Source organism: Hemiscyllium ocellatum, chromosome 22 (assembly GCF_020745735.1).
Source record: "Hemiscyllium ocellatum isolate sHemOce1 chromosome 22, sHemOce1.pat.X.cur, whole genome shotgun sequence".
NCBI classification, from domain to species: domain Eukaryota; kingdom Metazoa; phylum Chordata; class Chondrichthyes; order Orectolobiformes; family Hemiscylliidae; genus Hemiscyllium; species Hemiscyllium ocellatum.
The window spans coordinates 5,285,358-5,301,810 of record NC_083422.1 but is presented as its reverse complement, the minus strand read 5'-3'; positions in this window follow the sequence as shown (position 1 = coordinate 5,301,810).

Sequence of the window (16,453 nt, the reverse complement as noted above, 5' to 3'; positions counted from 1 at the left end):
TGTGGGTGGGGTAGGTGTGGATGGGGTAGGTGTGGGTGGGGTAGGTGTGGATGGGGTAGGTGTGGATGGGGTAGGTGTGGGTGGGGTGGGTATGGATGGGGTGGGTGTGGATGGGGTGGGTGTGGATGGGGTGGGTGTGGGTGGGGTAGGTGTGGGTGGGGTAGGTGTGGATGGGGTAGGTGTGGATGGGGTAGGTGTGGATGGGGTGGGTGTGGATGGGGTGGGTGTGGGTGGGGTAGGTGTGGGTGGGGTAGGTGTGGGTGGGGTAGGTGTGGGTGGGGTAGGTGTGGATGGGGTAGGTGTGGATGGGGTAGGTGTGGGTGGGGTAGGTGTGGATGGGGTAGGTGTGGGTGGGGTAGGTGTGGATGGGGTAGGTGTGGGTGGGGTAGGTGTGGGTGGGGTAGGTGTGGGTGGGGTAGGTGTGGGTGGGGTAGGTGTGGGTGGGGTAGGTGTGGGTGGGGTAGGTGTGGGTGGGGTGGGTGTGGATGGGGTGGGTGTGGATGGGGTAGGTGTGGATGAGGTAGGTGTGGATGGGGTAGGTGTGGATGGGGTAGGTGTGGGTGGGGTAGGTGTGGATGGGGTAGGTGTGGGTGGGGTAGGTGTGGATGGGGTAGGTGTGGATGGGGTGGGTGTGGGTGGGGTAGGTGTGGATGGGGTAGGTGTGGGTGGGGTAGGTGTGGATGGGGTAGGTGTGGATGGGGTGGGTATGGATGGGGTGGGTATGGATGGGGTAGGTGTGGATGGGGTGGGTGTGGATGGGGTGGGTGTGGGTGGGGTAGGTGTGGGTGGGGTGGGTGTGGGTGGGGTGGGTGTGGGTGGGGTAGGTGTGGGTGGGGTAGGTGTGGATGGGGTGGGTATGGATGGGGTAGGTGTGGGTGGGGTAGGTGTGGATGGGGTAGGTATGGATGGGGTGGGTATGGATGGGGTGGGTATGGATGGGGTGGGTGTGGGTGGGGTAGGTGTGGGTGGGGTGGGTGTGGGTGGGGTGGGTGTGGGTGGGGTAGGTGTGGGTGGGGTGGGTGTGGATGGGGTGGGTGTGGGTGGGGTAGGTGTGGGTGGGGTGGGTGTGGGTGGGGTGGGTGTGGGTGGGGTAGGTGTGGGTGGGGTAGGTGTGGATGGGGTGGGTATGGATGGGGTAGGTGTGGGTGGGGTAGGTGTGGATGGGGTAGGTATGGATGGGGTGGGTATGGATGGGGTAGGTGTGGGTGGGGTAGGTGTGGATGGGGTAGGTGTGGGTGGGGTAGGTGTGGATGGGGTAGGTGTGGGTGGGGTGGGTGTGGATGGGGTGGGTGTGGGTGGGGTAGGTGTGGATGGGGTGGGTGTGGGTGGGGTGGGTGTGGGTGGGGTAGGTGTGGATGGGGTAGGTGTGGATGGGGTAGGTGTGGATGGGGTAGGTGTGGATGGGGTGGGTGTGGATGGGGTGGGTGTGGATGGGGTAGGTGTGGGTGGGGTGGGTGTGGATGGGGTGGGTGTGGGTGGGGTAGGTGTGGATGGGGTAGGTGTGGATGGGGTAGGTGTGGATGGGGTAGGTGTGGGTGGGGTAGGTGTGGGTGGGGTGGGTGTGGATGGGGTAGGTGTGGATGGGGTAGGTGTGGATGGGGTAGGTGTGGATGGGGTGGGTGTGGATGGGGTAGGTGTGGGTGGGGTAGGTGTGGGTGGGGTAGGTGTGGATGGGGTAGGTGTGGATGGGGTAGGTGTGGATGGGGTAGGTGTGGATGGGGTGGGTATGGATGGGGTGGGTGTGGATGGGGTAGGTGTGGATGGGGTAGGTGTGGATGGGGTAGGTGTGGATGGGGTGGGTGTGGGTGGGGTGGGTGTGGGTGGGGTAGGTGTGGATGGGGTGGGTGTGGATGGGGTAGGTGTGGATGGGGTAGGTGTGGATGGGGTGGGTGTGGGTGGGGTGGGTATGGATGGGGTAGGTGTGGATGGGGTAGGTGTGGATGGGGTGGGTGTGGATGGGGTAGGTGTGGATGGGGTAGGTGTGGATGGGGTGGGTGTGGATGGGGTAGGTGTGGGTGGGGTGGGTGTGGATGGGGTAGGTGTGGGTGGGGTAGGTGTGGGTGGGGTAGGTGTGGGTGGGGTAGGTGTGGGTGGGGTAGGTGTGGATGGGGTAGGTGTGGATGGGGTAGGTGTGGATGGGGTAGGTGTGGATGGGGTAGGTGTGGGTGGGGTAGGTGTGGATGGGGTAGGTGTGGATGGGGTAGGTGTGGGTGGGGTGGGTGTGGATGGGGTAGGTGTGGATGGGGTAGGTGTGGGTGGGGTGGGTGTGGATGGGGTAGGTGTGGATGGGGTAGGTGTGGATGGGGTAGGTGTGGATGGGGTAGGTGTGGGTGGGGTAGGTGTGGGTGGGGTAGGTGTGGGTGGGGTGGGTGTGGATGGGGTAGGTGTGGATGGGGTGGGTGTGGATGGGGTAGGTGTGGATGGGGTAGGTGTGGATGGGGTGGGTGTGGATGGGGTGGGTGTGGATGGGGTGGGTGTGAATGGGGTGGGTGTGGATGGGGTAGGTGTGGATGGGGTAGGTGTGGGTGGGGTAGGTGTGGGTGGGGTAGGTGTGGGTGGGGTAGGTGTGAATGGGATAGGTGTGGATGGGGTAGGTGTGGGTGGGGTAGGTGTGGGTGGGGTAGGTGTGGATGGGGTAGGTGTGGATGGGGTGGGTGTGGGTGGGGTAGGTGTGGATGGGGTGGGTGTGGATGGGGTGGGTGTGGATGGGGTAGGTGTGGGTGGGGTAGGTGTGGATGGGGTAGGTGTGGATGGGGTGGGTATGGATGGGGTGGGTATGGATGGGGTAGGTGTGGATGGGGTGGGTGTGGATGGGGTGGGTGTGGGTGGGGTAGGTGTGGGTGGGGTGGGTGTGGGTGGGGTGGGTGTGGGTGGGGTAGGTGTGGGTGGGGTAGGTGTGGATGGGGTGGGTATGGATGGGGTAGGTGTGGGTGGGGTAGGTGTGGATGGGGTAGGTATGGATGGGGTGGGTATGGATGGGGTGGGTATGGATGGGGTAGGTGTGGATGGGGTAGGTGTGGGTGGGGTGGGTGTGGGTGGGGTGGGTGTGGGTGGGGTGGGTGTGGGTGGGGTAGGTGTGGATGGGGTAGGTGTGGGTGGGGTAGGTGTGGATGGGGTAGGTGTGGGTGGGGTAGGTGTGGATGGGGTAGGTGTGAATGGGGTAGGTGTGGGTGGGGTAGGTGTGGATGGGGTAGGTGTGGATGGGGTGGGTGTGGATGGGGTAGGTGTGGGTGGGGTAGGTGTGGATGGGGTAGGTGTGGATGGGGTGGGTGTGGATGGGGTAGGTGTGGGTGGGGTAGGTGTGGATGGGGTAGGTGTGAATGGGGTAGGTGTGGGTGGGGTAGGTGTGGGTGGGGTAGGTGTGGATGGGGTAGGTGTGGATGGGGTGGGTGTGAATGGGGTAGGTGTGGGTGGGGTAGGTGTGGATGGGGTAGGTGTGGGTGGGGTAGGTGTGGGTGGGGTAGGTGTGGATGGGGTAGGTGTGGGTGGGGTGGGTGTGGATGGGGTAGGTGTGGGTGGGGTAGGTGTGGGTGGGGTAGGTGTGGATGGGGTAGGTGTGGGTGGGGTAGGTGTGGGTGGGGTGGGTGTGGATGGGGTAGGTGTGGGTGGGGTGGGTATGGATGGGGTGGGTGTGGATGGGGTAGGTGTGGGTGGGGTAGGTGTGGATGGGGTAGGTGTGGGTGGGGTGGGTGTGGGTGGGGTAGGTGTGGGTGGGTGTAGGTGTGGATGGGGTAGGTGTGGGTGGGGTGGGTATGGATGGGGTAGGTGTGGGTGGGGTAGGTGTGGGTGGGGTAGGTGTGGATGGGGTAGGTGTGGATGGGGTAGGTGTGGGTGGGGTGGGTATGGATGGGGTAGGTGTGGGTGGGGTAGGTGTGGGTGGGATAGGTGTGGATGGGGTAGGTGTGGGTGGGGTGGGTATGGATGGGGTGGGTGTGGATGGGGTGGGTGTGGATGGGGTAGGTGTGGGTGGGGTAGGTGTGGATGGGGTAGGTGTGGATGGGGTAGGTGTGGGTGGGGTGGGTATGGATGGGGTGGGTGTGGATGGGGTAGGTGTGGGTGGGGTAGGTGTGGATGGGGTAGGTGTGGGTGGGGTGGGTATGGATGGGGTGGGTGTGGATGGGGTGGGTGTGGATGGGGTAGGTGTGGATGGGGTAGGTGTGGGTGGGGTGGGTGTGGGTGGGGTGGGTGTGGATGGGGTAGGTGTGGGTGGGGTAGGTGTGGGTGGGATAGGTGTGGGTGGGGTGGGTATGGATGGGGTGGGTGTGGATGGGGTAGGTGTGGGTGGGGTAGGTGTGGATGGGGTAGGTGTGGGTGGGGTGGGTATGGATGGGGTGGGTGTGGATGGGGTAGGTGTGGGTGGGGTAGGTGTGGGTGGGATAGGTGTGGATGGGGTAGGTGTGGGTGGGGTGGGTATGGATGGGGTAGGTGTGGATGGGGTAGGTGTGGGTGGGGTAGGTGTGGGTGGGATAGGTGTGGGTGGGGTGGGTGTGGGTGGGGTAGGTGTGGGTGGGGTGGGTATGGATGGGGTGGGTGTGGATGGGGTAGGTGTGGGTGGGGTAGGTGTGGGTGGGGTAGGTGTGGATGGGGTAGGTGTGGGTGGGGTGGGTATGGATGGGGTAGGTGTGGATGGGGTAGGTGTGGGTGGGGTAGGTGTGGGTGGGATAGGTGTGGGTGGGGTGGGTATGGATGGGGTGGGTGTGGATGGGGTAGGTGTGGGTGGGGTAGGTGTGGATGGGGTAGGTGTGGATGGGGTGGGTGTGGATGGGGTAGGTGTGGGTGGGGTAGGTGTGGGTGGGATAGGTGTGGATGGGGTAGGTGTGGGTGGGGTAGGTGTGGATGGGGTAGGTGTGGGTGGGGTAGGTGTGGATGGGGTAGGTGTGGATGGGGTAGGTGTGGATGGGGTAGGTGTGGGTGGGGTGGGTGTGGGTGGGGTGGGTGTGGGTGGGGTAGGTGTGGGTGGGGTGGGTGTGGGTGGGGTAGGTGTGGGTGGGGTGGGTGTGGGTGGGGTGGGTGTGGGTGGGGTAGGTGTGGGTGGGGTGGGTGTGGGTGGGGTGGGTGTGGGTGGGGTAGGTGTGGGTGGGGTGGGTGTGGGTGGGGTAGGTGTGGGTGGGGTAGGTGTGGGTGGGGTAGGTGTGGATGGGGTAGGTGTGGGTGGGGTAGGTGTGGGTGGGGTGGGTGTGGGTGGGGTAGGTGTGGATGGGGTAGGTGTGGGTGGGGTAGGTGTGGGTGGGGTGGGTGTGGGTGGGGTGGGTGTGGGTGGGGTAGGTGTGGGTGGGGTGGGTGTGGGTGGGGTAGGTGTGGATGGGGTAGGTGTGGATGGGGTAGGTGTGGATGGGGTAGGTGTGGATGGGGTGGGTGTGGGTGGGGTAGGTGTGGGTGGGGTAGGTGTGGATGGGGTAGGTGTGGATGGGGTAGGTGTGGGTGGGGTGGGTGTGGGTGGGGTAGGTGTGGATGGGGTGGGTGTGGATGGGGTAGGTGTGGATGGGGTAGGTGTGGGTGGGGTAGGTGTGGATGGGGTAGGTGTGGATGGGGTAGGTGTGGATGGGGTAGGTGTGGATGGGGTAGGTGTGGATGGGGTAGGTGTGGATGGGGTAGGTGTGGATGGGGTAGGTGTGGATGGGGTAGGTGTGGATGGGGTAGGTGTGGATGGGGTGGGTGTGGGTGGGGTAGGTGTGGATGGGGTAGGTGTGGATGGGGTAGGTGTGGATGGGGTAGGTGTGGGTGGGGTGGGGGTGGGTGGGGTAGGTGTGGGTGGGGGGGGTGTGGGTGGGGTAGGTGTGGATGGGGTAGGTGTGGATGGGGTAGGTGTGGATGGGGTAGGTGTGGATGGGGTGGGTGTGGATGGGGTAGGTGTGGATGGGGTGGGTGTGGGTGGGGTAGGTGTGGATGGGGTAGGTGTGGGTGGGGTAGGTGTGGATGGGGTGGGTGTGGATGGGGTAGGTGTGGGTGGGGTAGGTATGGATGGGGTGGGTGTGGGTGGGGTAGGTGTGGGTGGGGTAGGTGTGGATGGGGTAGGTGTGGATGGGGTGGGTGTGGGTGGGGTAGGTGTGGGTGGGGTGGGTGTGGGTGGGGTAGGTGTGGATGGGGTAGGTGTGGGTGGGGTAGGTGTGGGTGGGGTAGGTGTGGGTGGGGTAGGTGTGGGTGGGGTAGGTGTGGGTGGGGTAGGTGTGGGTGGGGTAGGTGTGGGTGGGGTAGGTGTGGGTGGGGTAGGTGTGGATGGGGTAGGTGTGGGTGGGGTAGGTGTGGGTGGGGTAGGTGTGGATGGGGTGGGTGTGGATGGGGTAGGTGTGGGTGGGGTAGGTGTGGATGGGGTAGGTGTGGATGGGGTGGGTGTGGGTGGGGTAGGTGTGGGTGGGGTAGGTGTGGGTGGGGTGGGTGTGGATGGGGTAGGTGTGGGTGGGGTAGGTGTGGGTGGGGTAGGTGTGGATGGGGTAGGTGTGGGTGGGGTAGGTGTGGGTGGGGTAGGTGTGGATGGGGTGGGTGTGGATGGGGTAGGTGTGGGTGGGGTAGGTGTGGATGGGGTAGGTGTGGATGGGGTAGGTGTGGGTGGGGTGGGTGTGGATGGGGTAGGTGTGGGTGGGGTGGGTGTGGATGGGGTAGGTGTGGGTGGGGTAGGTGTGGGTGGGGTAGGTGTGGATGGGGTAGGTGTGGGTGGGGTAGGTGTGGGTGGGGTAGGTGTGGATGGGGTGGGTGTGGATGGGGTAGGTGTGGGTGGGGTAGGTGTGGATGGGGTAGGTGTGGATGGGGTGGGTGTGGGTGGGGTGGGTGTGGATGGGGTAGGTGTGGGTGGGGTGGGTGTGGATGGGGTAGGTGTGGGTGGGGTAGGTGTGGGTGGGGTAGGTGTGGATGGGGTAGGTGTGGATGGGGTGGGTGTGGATGGGGTAGGTGTGGATGGGGTAGGTGTGGATGGGGTGGGTGTGGGTGGGGTAGGTGTGGGTGGGGTGGGTGTGGGTGGGGTAGGTGTGGATGGGGTAGGTGTGGATGGGGTGGGTGTGGATGGGGTAGGTGTGGGTGGGGTAGGTGTGGGTGGGGTAGGTGTGGATGGGGTAGGTGTGGATGGGGTGGGTGTGGGTGGGGTAGGTGTGGGTGGGGTGGGTGTGGGTGGGGTAGGTGTGGATGGGGTAGGTGTGGATGGGGTGGGTGTGGGTGGGGTAGGTGTGGGTGGGGTGGGTGTGGGTGGGGTAGGTGTGGATGGGGTAGGTGTGGGTGGGGTAGGTGTGGGTGGGGTAGGTGTGGGTGGGGTAGGTGTGGGTGGGGTAGGTGTGGGTGGGGTAGGTGTGGATGGGGTAGGTGTGGATGGGGTGGGTGTGGGTGGGGTAGGTATGGATGGGGTGGGTGTGGGTGGGGTAGGTGTGGGTGGGGTAGGTGTGGATGGGGTAGGTGTGGGTGGGGTAGGTGTGGGTGGGGTGGGTGTGGATGGGGTGGGTGTGGGTGGGGTAGGTGTGGGTGGGGTGGGTGTGGGTGGGGTAGGTGTGGATGGGGTAGGTGTGGGTGGGGTAGGTGTGGGTGGGGTAGGTGTGGGTGGGGTAGGTGTGGGTGGGGTAGGTGTGGGTGGGGTAGGTGTGGGTGGGGTAGGTGTGGATGGGGTAGGTGTGGGTGGGGTAGGTGTGGATGGGGTAGGTGTGGGTGGGGTAGGTGTGGGTGGGGTGGGTGTGGATGGGGTGGGTGTGGGTGGGGTAGGTGTGGGTGGGGTGGGTGTGGATGGGGTAGGTGTGGATGGGGTAGGTGTGGGTGGGGTAGGTGTGGATGGGGTAGGTGTGGGTGGGGTGGGTGTGGGTGGGGTAGGTGTGGGTGGGGTAGGTGTGGATGGGGTAGGTGTGGATGGGGTAGGTGTGGGTGGGGTGGGTGTGGATGGGGTGGGTGTGGGTGGGGTGGGTGTGGGTGGGGTGGGTGTGGATGGGGTGGGTGTGGGTGGGGTGGGTGTGGATGGGGTGGGTGTGGGTGGGGTGGGTGTGGATGGGGTGGGTGTGGGTGGGGTAGGTGTGGATGGGGTAGGTGTGGATGGGGTAGGTGTGGGTGGGGTGGGTGTGGGTGGGGTAGGTGTGGGTGGGGTAGGTGTGGGTGGGGTGGGTGTGGGTGGGGTGGGTGTGGGTGGGGTAGGTGTGGGTGGGGTAGGTGTGGATGGGGTAGGTGTGGGTGGGGTAGGTGTGGGTGGGGTAGGTGTGGGTGGGGTAGGTGTGGGTGGGGTGGGTGTGGATGGGGTAGGTGTGGGTGGGGTAGGTGTGGATGGGGTAGGTGTGGGTGGGGTAGGTGTGGGTGGGGTGGGTGTGGGTGGGGTGGGTGTGGGTGGGGTAGGTGTGGGTGGGGTGTGGATCAAATGCAAGCAAATGAGACCGGTTTAAATTCTGAAAATTGAGTGGTATGGACAAATTGGGCTGAAGGGCCTGTTTCCATGCTGTAGAACGCTGTAATTCTAAATTCAGAAAATCAGGAGGTGTGGGAGCATCTGTGGAGGGAGAAGGAATGTTAATGTGTTGAGTCTGTTGTTACTCTGCAGAAGAATACTAAAAAAGAGTGACGGGACTCAGGATGTTAACTATGTGTCTTCAGCACAAATGCCGAGGTTCCCCAGCAGGCGATGTGTTTGTTTCCCTGCCTCTAGAGTCAGAATCTCCAGATACACATCTCATTACACGGACGTAACGGTTGAGTAAGGTATATTTGTAATGCTGCCAAACAGGTTTGTAAATCCACTCAACACACAACAATGACCATCACTAAGAAGGAGAGGTTCCTGATCAGCATTGTAAATAAAAAATGCTCTGGCCTCTCCCATCACTATTTGTAGCTTCTGATTATTACATGCATGGAAATTTGCATGTTGCCACAACGATAGAATGGATGTTGTTAAATTTGAAAGGGTTCAGAAAAGATTTACAAGGATGTTGTCAGGATTGTAGGGTTTGAGCTATAGGGAGAGGCTGAATAGGCTGGGGCTGTTTTCCCTGGAGCATCAGACGCTGAGGAGTGACCTTATAGAGGTTTATAAAATTGTGAGGGACATGGATAGGATGACTAGTCAAGGTCTTTGCCCTGGGATGGGGAAGTCCAAAATTAGAGGGCATAGGTTTAGGGTGAGAGGGTAAGATTTACAAGGGACCTAAGGGATGATTTTTGTACATAGAGGGTGGTGCATTTATGGAATGAGCTGTCAGAGGAAGTGGTGGAGGGTAGTATAATTACAACATTTAAAAGGCATCTGGATAGGTATATGATTAAGAAGAGTTTGGAGGGATATGGGCCAAATGCTGGCAAATGGGATGAGATTAGTGTAAGATATCTGGTCGACATGGATGAGTTGGGCTGAAGGGTCTGTTTCCATGCTGTATATCTCTACGACTCTATCTACAAATCTATGAATTTAAATCAGATTCCTAGGGATGAATGACTGAATTGGATGGATGCCTAGTATCAACTGGGTCGACACCCAAGTGGGATTGAATCCCCATTGTGCCTTCATTCAGGAATTGTTTCCTTGTCCTCCACGTAGTGTGCTATTATGAGGGGGCATAGCTATAAATTAAGGGGTGGTACATATAGGATTGATGTTAGGGGTAGATTCTTTACTCAGCGAGTCGTGAGTTCATGGAATGCCCTGCCAGTAACAGTGGTGGACTCTCCCTCTTTATGGGCATTTAAACGGGCATTGGATAGACAAATGGAGGATAGTGGGCTAGTGTAGGTGAGGTGGGCTTGGAGCAGCGCAACATCAAGGGCCGAAGGGCCTGTACTGCGCTGTATTTCTCTATGTTCTATGTTCTATGTTCTATAGTGGAGATTACAGCACAATGGGTCAGATCTGTTTTCAGGCAGAGAACTCATGGAGATAAGCCTACAGCCTGAAATCCAAACACTTAGTGCAAAAGGCTCATGAAGGTACACTGTACAGTGGCTATGAGGAAGGTTCAAAATGCTGGAATTCTCTCTCTAATGGCATTGTGGGTCAACTTATTACACATGGACTGCAGCAGTTTAAGAAGGCAGCTCACCACCACCTTCTCAAGAATAACTGTGAGCAGCCAATAAATGCTGGGCCAGGAATGAAAATAAATAAGCAAGCTAAACAGTGAAATTGGGAACTAGGAAGCACAAGTGGTGGGAGGTAGTCACTAGTTTGGAATTAAATATGTTGGATTCAGCACAGCACAATGAGTCTGGAGGGCGGCACCATAGTCAGTGGATAGCACTGTTGCTGTTCGATTCCAGCCTCGGGCAACTGTCTGTGTGGAGTTTGCACATTTTCCCCGTGTCTGCGTGGGTTTCCTCCGGGTGCTCCAGTTTCCTCCCACAGTCCAAAGATGTGCAGGTTAGGTGAATTGGCCAGGCCAAATTGCCCATAGTGTGTAGGCTAGGTGTATTAGTCAGGTGAAATGTAGTGTAACAGGATAGGGGAGTAGGTCTGGGGGGGATACTCTTCAGAGGGTCAGTGGGGACTTGTTGGGCCAAATGGCCAGTTCCCACACTGTAAGGATTGCAAGCTTTCTCGGATTGTGGTTTACTGTGTGACGAATGTGATGAGGCATATAGAAAAAACAAGAAGATAGCAAGCACATTGTGATTGTCAATGAAAAGAAAGATTTAAAGCACTCTTAGCAGGTAGACAACTATAAAAAAAAATGGTTTTAGAAAGCCATATTAATATTTGAGAAAAGAAGGGGAAAGGCAGATTTATAATTTAGCTTCACAAGATCTCAGTGTATTCGACAGAAATTCGAAGTTGTGTCAATCAAATTTCTACAAAGGTAATGGCAACAATAGAATGGTTGCTGAAACATGCCAATTTGGCAAGAAGCTAAAAATTAGGCAAGAAATTATCAAAATAATAATGCAATCTTCAGCGTGAGGAAAGATCAAAGGACAGAAGCTGAAAGAACTTTTAATCTCCTTTGAAGGAGACACTTTGTGTTCTGAAAGCTTGCACAGGCAAAGATTGTATATTCACACTGACCATGCTCTTAAATTACTCTGCTTATAAATTAGTCTGACAAACTGAAGTGAGGAATAGTCAAGTTAGCACTTGATATTGTTCTCACTATTTTTTTTTCAGAATCCAGTATCAACAGTTAGTTGTTTGATATTTTTGTTATCAATGATTTTGTTTCACAGTTAATATCACATCAAGGGTGCAATTCATAATCTACACGTTACCCGGTTAATCCTGAAAACCTGCCCTCAAAGCAAAGAAATTGTCCTTTATGTGTTATATTTTATATATTTCTTGTTTTTAATCACCTTGTTCCCTGGGAGTTTGTACTTAAGAATCCATATATAGATATCTCGGTACCTAAGATGGCGCCATAAGTGGTGACTTGTAAGCTTTTCACTGTACTCATTTCAGTACATGTGACAATAAAGCTAATTCTCATTCTAATTCTAATTGCTGGTTTGAACTTTGCCAATTATATGTTCCTGGGAGGTTTGAAAAACATGTTTAGTTACTGCTCTGTCCTCAATTAGCAACTCCTACATTAAAACACCAATATCTAGTTGTAATAGCAACTTTGGGTTGAGTGAGAATGAATGGGAAAGGGAGTTAAGGCTGTGAAGTGATCTCAGTCAACGCCAGACTATATGGAGGTGTTAGATCTCGATTATTTAGATCCATAAAATGGGTAGGTGATCTGATTTCTATCCTCTAAAGTTACAAAGCCCCTGAGGGTCTAAGACAAATATTTATCTCATCAATGCAAGCCAAAGAGGTGGCACGTTGGCTCAGGGGTTAGCATCGCTGCCTCACAGTACCAGGGACCTGGATTCAATTCCTACCTTGGGTGACTGTCTGTGTGGAGTTTGTACGTTCTCCCTGTGTCTGCGTGGGTTTCCTCTCACATTCCAAAGATGTGCGGGTTAGGTGAATTGGCCATGCTTAATTGCCCATAGTGTTAAGTGTTTTGGGTAGGGGTTTGGGGGGTTCCCTTCAGAGGGTTGTTGGGCCGAAGGGCCATTTTCCATACTGCAGGTAATCTAATCCAAAAAATATTAGGTAGAGTACAGAAATTGATTAAGTTGTTACCATCTTATGCGAATACATTACTAAAACACTTTTGGTCAATTTCAAAGGTTTCTCCATAGCTATTCAGTAGTTCTTGAGGGTTTTTTTCTGCAGTAAATACTCAGTCAATAGCCATGGCTAACATGGAGGGAAGATGCAGATGAGGGGGAATGGAGTTTATGGTTGTGTTGGTAGGCATTAGAGACAGATCGCGAGCTGTGCTAGTGCTCCTGAGATATGGAAATGGCCCAACTCAGTCGAAAGGCAATTAAGGATGGGCAATAGCAGTTGGTTTTGCCATACTCACATCCCATAAAAACATCTCATCCAATTTAAAAAGTATAAACCCCTAAAGGGTTAATATGTAGCAAACTCAAATACTCAGTCATTCTGACACCATGTCAAATATAGGCAATCAAGCTATACCGTTTTAAAATATCAATCACACTGTGCTTTACATCTCCTGAGCAAATTTATCAACAAACCCTCTGCTGTGTTAACTGCCTCAACACTTTTACAACCCTAGATACACCTTGTATTTGTATTACCAACAACCGGGAGCTTGCATTTGCTGCCACCCATCTTCCTTTCTATCTGGTGACTAAGTGATCTAATCAGCATTGTTAGGGAATAATCTCCTCCAGAGTCTTAATGAGAGGAGGTATTTGTCTTGCATAAGAAGCAGCTAATGCATGATCATTATTACACTGACTGGCTTGGCTTACTGCACAGACTGCCAGGAAGCAGGGAGGACATGTCTGTCTCAATCTACAGCCCATGCTCACCTGCTTCTTATATACCCAAAGATTGCTTGACATTATTGGATTGGGTGGCCCTTAATGATGCGTCGACATTAACTCTTCAGAACAACCAATTTATGTGATAATGCTGAAAATCTGAAAGAAAAACACAGGAGATACTCAGCGAGTATGACAGAGGCTGTGGAATTAATAGGCTGGATAATGGAATCCCAAACAAAAATAACAGGAACAGGTGTAGGAACAGGCAAAAGTGAGATAAGAAATGTGAATTCTCCCCACATGGCACAATTCGGTTGCTATTCTCTAAATTTGTGGTGTCACCATTGCCAGATGAAGGGGAACTTTATATTTTATATCCCATGATATTTATATTTTATATCCCATGATATTTATATTTTATATCCCATGATATTTCATTATGGCCATTCGGAAAACTCACTGGATAAGAGAGTTGAGGATACTTGAACGTTCTAACTGGTAAGTAATTGTTCAATGTTTTGATAAGTTCAAGATGTTATTAGTAGATGCTGTCTCATAAATCAGAAGTGTTTTTATTGCAATGATTGATCGTAGGGATCTGTCCTACAGAAAAATATTGTCTTTGACATCGAGTAGCATAGAGCAAGTGTTGACATGCATTACAGTACTTCCCTCATTATTGTAATTTTCACAATAAAGAGAACAGTGCCTGGGAACTCCCTCCATGATCTGAACAGCATTTTAAAATATTTCAACTAAAAAAAAATTGAGTTGCTGCTTAAACTTTGAGGAGAAATCATAGCTGTTTCATTCCTATGATTGTTGGTCATCTGTTTAAAAACAGGAAAAGAGATCTTGGGTCTTTCAGCTTCAATAGATGCCACTATCTGGAGTTGCAATGTTTGTTTAGACAAACTGAGCTCATTATGAATGCTTGACTGAGTTTCAAAGGCTGTTGAGGCAGTTAACGCGGCAGAGGGTTTGTTGATAAATTTGCTCAGGAGATATAAAGCACAGTGTGATTGTTATTTTAAGATGTTATAGCTTGATTGCCTATATTTGACACGGTATCAGAAATACTGAGTATTTGAGTTTGCTATCTATTAACCCCTTAGGGGTTTATACTTTTTAAATGGGATGAGATGTTTTAATGTGATGTGGGTATGGCAAAACCAACTGTTATTGCCCATTCTTAATTGACTTTCGACTGGGTTGGGCCATTTCCATATCTCAGGAGCACTGGCACAGCCCGCTACCTGTCTCTTATGCCTACCAACACAACCATAAACTCCATGCCCCCTCATCTGCATCTTTCCCTCCACATTATCCACGGCCACTCACTGAGTATTTACTCCAAAAACAACCACAGGAACTACAGCATAGCCATGGAGAAACCTTTGAAACTGACTTAAACAAATTAACTGTGCATTAAGGAGCAACTACATTTCTGCATCTCTGGAGTTATGTCTAGGGCAGTTCGATTCTAAAGTGTATTATTCTTGATTATTGTAAGAATCCATCTGGCCTGCAGTTTCATGGTCACTGTTATCGAGTCTAGCTCTTAATACCAGATTTATTCATTACATTTAGTTCCTACCAAAGGCCAATGATGAGATCTGAACCTGCGTCACAGAGCTGTTGTCTTGGTCTCTGGATTCATTGTCCCAATGAGATGGTCACTAAGCCCCTTTTTGGTTCAGTAACAATGGGCCAGTGTTTGATTGAAAGATCTATTAGATTGTTACAGATTTAATTTGTTTAAGTCAATTTAAAAGCATTCGCCATGGCTATTCAATAGTTCCTGAGGTTCTTCCATAGTGAATACTCAGTAAGTGGCCATGGATAACATGGAGGCAAAGGTGCTAAATGAGGGGTTTATCAAGACAGGAGTGTTGGTAGGCATAAGAAGTTAGCAGCGAGGTGTGCCAGTGCTCCTGAGATTTGAACCAGCCTTCTATTATTTTTCCCTAACTGCAGTAGTGCTTATTTTTTTCCCCAGCACCCATGTTGTGTGCGTGCAGGTGTGAGACACAGTGAGAGACACAAGGTGCACAAATCTTTATTCAATTTCCACCATTAGGAAGATAGGAAAACACCCGAGTGGCCAGTGACAAGCAATGCCCTTCACATCAAAGGGCAGTGCTGTGTGATCAAACAGTGAAGGGCAGGGACTAAATCAAAATAGAGTTGGAGGAGAAAATGATACACTCCACTCCCTGCGACGCCCACCTCTCCCTGAACAACTCCAGGGTGTTGGTGGACACCTTGTGCTCCTTCTCCAAGGACACCCGGGCCTTAACGTAACCACGGAAGAGGGGCAGGCAGTCGGCCCTAATGACCCCCTCCATGGCCCGCTGCCTGGACCTGTTTATGGCCAGTTTGGACAGGCCCAGGAGCAGACCCACGAGGAGATCTTCAGACCTGCCCTCTCTCCTCCGTCAGCCAGCCTTCTAATCACTTACATTCCTCTGACATTCCCTCTCGCCTGCCTCAAGCCTTGCCCACGCATGTCTCCAGGAGATGAACACAAGGCAGGTAATGGGAGAAGGTGATCGGTTCAGATTGGCAGAGTGGGCAACTGTCCTGACTCACCTTCCCGAAATCCATGATGACAATCCAGGCTAACATCTGAGGTCTCTGGAAGGTCACAGACCTCTCTCTATCTCCTCAGAGAAATCTGCTGTGTAGACCCAATATTAAATATTTACTGATGCCTCAGTACCAGTTTTAAAATGTTCATCTGCCTCTTTGCTGCTGTGATTCTATATCCCATAATCTAGAAGAAAGATCATAAGACTTGCATTTATATAGCACCTTCTCATAACTATCGGCTGGCTCAAAGTGCTCAATCGATAACTTTTTACTCTTATAAATATCATAAATATGGCAACTGTGACAATGCTGCCCCTTTAACGAAATTTTGTCTTCGCTTTTTTTTCCCAGAGGGGTTGTAAAAGCAGTGGTGCCAAAATGGCCAACAGAAACTGCCTAAGTCAACACTCAGAGGAGGGCTTTAGGTTTTTTAAAAAAAGTTATACAAGAAAAGGGGAGTGGCCAGTTCTCCCAGTACAGGTACTTTTAGTTTGGTTTAACCTGAGTGATTAATTTCCAAATCAGGGTGGTGAGTGGCTTGGAGGGAACCTGCAGATGGTGCTGTTTCCATGGCTCTGCTGCTCTTGTCCTTACAGATGGAAGTGTATGTGGGTTTGGAAGGAGCTGTCTAAGGATCTTTGGCGAATTGCTGCAGTGCATCCTGATGCTATCGAGCATCAGTGGTGGAAGGGAATGGATGCTTGTGGGTGTGGTACCAATCAGGCAGGCTGCTTTGTCCTGGATGATGTCAAGCTTCTTGAGTCTTGCTGGAGATGCACCCACCCAGGCAAGTGGGGAGTATTCCATCACACTCCTGCTGTGTGCCGTGTAGATAATGGTCAGGCCTTTGGTGAGTCAGGAGGTGAGTTACTCAGTGCAGTATCCTAGACTCTGACCTGCTTTTGTAGCCACTGTGTTTACGTGGCAAGTCCAGTTGAGTTTCTGGTCAATGGTAACTCCCAAGGTGTTGATAGTGGGGGATTCAGTGATGGTAACACCATTGACAATGGATAGTCGTTAGTTTGCCTCTCATTGGAGATGGTTATTACCTGACATTTGTGTGGTATGAATGTTACTTGTAAACATGGTAAACCTCAAACACAAGTTTGCCCGTGAATGGCGACATTAC